Here is a 4269-nt window from a genome sequence, read left to right as displayed (position 1 = left end):
GGCTCCTCATATACCCTCCGCCACACACTTTAATATGCGTAAACTATTGAAGACGAAATTTTCTAAAAGACCGACAGTCACGTCTAAAGGTCACACGACTGTCTAAATCGATAATAACTGAAATATTGTTGACGTTTGTGAGTGCAAATAAATTTCTTTTATAAACACTATGTAGGTACTTCGGCGTTCCTGTAGTAACCTCGCTCTATACTTGTTACTGAACTCTAAGCTTCAGTTCTATTTTTCCCACGCCGCTTGATAATACGGTTCACTAGCAAGTTTAGAGGTGACTTTCAACCGATTTTTCGCAGTTCTCGCCAATATAAATAAATACTAGCTTCTCTATCACTAGGACAACGGCCTTACCGCAGTGGATACACCGGTTCCCGTGAGATCACCGAAGTTAAGCACTGTTGGGCGTGGGTGGCACTTGGCTGGGTGACCATCCAGCCGCCATGCGCTGTTGCCATTTTTCGGGGTGCACTTGATGCCAATTGAGGAGCTACTCGACCGAATAGTAGCGGCTTCGGTCAAGAATACCATCATAACGACCGGGAGAGCTGTGTGCTGACCCCATGCCCCTCATATCCGCATCCTCCTCTGAGGATGACACGGCGGTCGGATGGTCCTGGTAGACCACTCGTGGCCTTAAGACGGAGTGCTCTCTATCACTACCTCCCATAAACCAAACAAAAAATTGGAGGTTTTCTGGGATTTTTCAGAGTAATTTCGTGTATGCCACCTGTGGTCGCGGTAGATCGTTGCAGAGTTTAGTATTCGTATTGTGGTGGAATTCTTAACTGAAATTGCACTGAAAATATCTACACAGTCTTGCTAATGTTTACGGTATGCGATGTGAGTCTTCTTTGGAGGCAGACGTTTCCAGTTCACTCATGATACTTGCCGTTGAAAACACCAATACCCACATTACCCGTCACCCGCACTACTGTTGTTCCCGACACAGGGTTCTTTTTCCGGCAGAGTTAGTTGTACGTTAACAGTGATACAAAGCATTGTAGGTACGTTTGTTGATGAGAAGTTTCCCGCTGTCACCTCGTGTATGAGTTCACCGTAAGTGCGACTCTGAGCCCTTTTGTCAGCTACGGCAACGACATCACAGTACTTTTTCATCTGAGAGCTTTTGCATCACCCTTATTTCTGTGTTGCACGTTTTGGATACCGTACCGGGTGGTAATAATTAAGTTGCAGCTACTCACAGAGATGAGGTGTGGGCTGTAATTATCGAATGGCAGCGAAACCTTGGAAACGTGCTAACGCGCAACAAATTTACGCTGGAAAAAACTAGTTCCAGTTTGGGGCACCAGGTTCAAATGTGGCGCTGTATACTATTTGTATGACGGTATAACATCCACGCGGTCATTTGACAAGCCATAAAGTGAATGAACAGACTAGGTATCGAGTAGAGGGGCCACGCGCTATTAGGGAATCATTTCTATGAGAACGGCAGCAGTTACAGTGCTGCCTTGATAGATTATCGCCGACTGAAATGTCAGAGGAGAGGCTCGATATCATTAACAGGTGTAAAGAAGATGATTACGAAATACGAAAACACTGGTGAGCTTGGAGTGGCACTTGAAAGATGAAGGCGGCCTATCCCGTTGGAAGTTATTGACGAGGTTGCTGTTGCTGTAGCTGACCATACCGTACGTGACCCAGGTACGTCATACCCTAACAAAAGGTCTTACCGAGAACCCGAGAAAGTTCTGAAATTTCTGATCCTACGTAAAATCGTCTAAGGCTTCTATCCAGTCACTCATTAGCCAGTGTGGTGTGGCAGTAGAAGACAGCAAAAGTAAAGTCGAAGTTTTAAATTTCACGTTTAAGAAATCGTTCACGCAGGAGAATCGTACAAACACACCGTCATCTGACCATATCAAAGACTCCCGTATGGAGGACATAGTAATATGCTTCCCTGGTATAGAGAAACGACAGAAAGAGTTGAAAGCAAGTAAGTTGCCACGTCCGACTGGAATCCCCATTCAATTTTGCGAAGAGTTCTCTACGGCTCTGGCCCCTTACTTTGCTTACATTTATCGCGAATCTCTTGCCCAGCGGAAAGTCCACGGCGACCGGAGTAAAGGACAGGTGACTCCTATATATAAGAGGGGTAAAAGAACGAACCATGAAAACTACAGACCAATATCCTTAACTTCACTTTGCTGCAGAATCCTTGATCATATTCTCAGTTCGGATATAATAAATTTTCTGGAGACGGAAAGCTTCTTTCAGCAAGTCAGCAAGGTTTTAGGAAGCAACTCCTCTGTGAAACTCAGCCTTTTTTCACGTGATTTACTGCGAACTATGGATGAAGGGCAACAGGCGGATTTCATATTTCTAGATTTCCGCGAAGCATTTGACACAGTGCCACAGTGCTGACTGCTAACGGAGGTTGAAGCACACGGAATATGTTCCCAGATATGTGAGTGGCTCGAAGACTTCTTAAGTAACACAACCAAGTACACTACCGGCCATTAAAATTGCTACACCACCAAGATGACGTGCTACAGACGTGAAATTTAACCGACAGGAAGAACATGCTGTGATATGCAAATGATTAGCTTTTTAGAGCATTCACACAAGGTTGGCGCTGGTGGGGACACCTACAACGTGCTGACGTGAGGAAAGTTTCCAACCGATTTCTCATACACAAACAGCAGTTGACCGGCGTTGCCTGGTGAAACGTTGTTGTGATGCCTCGTGTAAGGAGGCGAAATGCGTACCATCACGTTTCCGACTTTGATAAGGGTCGGATCGTAGCCTATCGCGATTGTGGTTTATCATATCGCAACATCGCTGCTCGCGTTGGTCGAGATCCAATGACTGTTAGCAGAATACTGAATCGGTGGGTTCAGGAGGGTAATACGGAACGCCGTGCTGGGTCCCAACGGCCTCATATCACTAGCAGTCGAGATGCCTCGGAGACCGTGGCTGCGGTTACCCTTGACGCAGACAGGAGCACCTGCGATGATGTACTCAACGACGGACCTGAGTGCACGAATGGCAAAACGTCATTTATTCGGATGAATCCAGGTTCTGTTTACAGCAACATGATGGTCTCATCCGTGTTTGGCGACATTGTGGTGAAAGCACATTGGAAGCGTGTATTCGTCATCGCCATACTGGCGTATCACCCGACGTGATGGTATGGGGTGCCAGTGTTTACACGTCTCGGTCACGTCATATCCGCATTGACGGTACTTTGAACAGTGGACGTTACATTTCAAATGTGTTACGACCCGTGGCTCTACCCTTGATTAGATCCCTGTGAAACCCTACATTTCAGCAGGATAATGCACGACCGCATGTTGCAGGTCCTGTACCGGTCTTTCTGGATACAGAAAATGTTCGACTGCTGCCCTGGGCAGCACATTCTCCAGATCTCTCACTAATTCAAAACGTCTGGTCAATGGTGGCCGAGCAACTGTCTCGTCACAATACGCCAGTCACTACTCTTGATGATCTGTGGTATCGTGTTGAAGCTGCATGGGCAGCTGTACTTGTACACGCCATCCAAGCTCTGTTTGACTCAATGCCCAGGCGTATCAAGGCCGTTATTACGGCCAGAGGTGGTTGTTAAGGGTACTGATTTCTCAGGATCTATGCACACAATTTGCGTTTAAATGTAATCACATGTCAGTTGTAGTATAGTTTATTTGTCCAATGAATACTTGTTTATCATCTGCATTTCTTCTTGGTGTAGCAATTTTAATGGCCACTAGTGTACGTTTTCCTGGACGGGGACTGTTGATACGACACAAGGGTATCGTCAGGATCGCCCCAAGGAAGAATGGTAGGATTGCTGTTGATCTGTATATACATAAACGATCTGACGTAAAGCGTAATCATTAATCTGTGACCGTTTGCACAGAAAAGTTAGAGAACGGTTGTAATGCTGCCAACGTACGTTTAGCGCAACGACCACGAAGATAAGGTTAGAAAGATTAGGGCCCATACGGAGACATACAGACTGTCGTTTCTCCCTCGCTCTATTTGCGAGTGGAACACGATAGTAAATTTCGCAAGCTGCGACATGGTCGGGAATGGAACGGTGACCCGAAAATGTAGAATACATTTCTTTTCTTTCACTTCTACGGTCACAAACTTGTAGGTCCTAAGACTACCAGTTTCGGTCAGCAATGACTATCTTCAGAATTGTTTCATAAAAACATTTCCTAACGTGCTGGAGACTTATTGGTAGTAGTGCTGCTGATAACATGACTCTTTTGTATACTATTATTTATATATGTG

At 45.6% G+C, this 4269-nt stretch overlaps 1 pseudogene; it reads left to right on the top strand.

Moving 5' to 3' along the window:
- Positions 1–352: 352 nt before the first annotated feature.
- On the top strand, positions 353–469 carry LOC124799527 (annotated as a pseudogene).
- The last annotated feature ends 3800 nt before the right edge of the window (positions 470–4269 follow it).

Source organism: Schistocerca piceifrons, chromosome 5, assembly GCF_021461385.2.
Source record: "Schistocerca piceifrons isolate TAMUIC-IGC-003096 chromosome 5, iqSchPice1.1, whole genome shotgun sequence".
Classification (NCBI taxonomy): domain Eukaryota; kingdom Metazoa; phylum Arthropoda; class Insecta; order Orthoptera; family Acrididae; genus Schistocerca; species Schistocerca piceifrons.
This window is presented reverse-complemented; position numbering and strand designations above follow the sequence as displayed.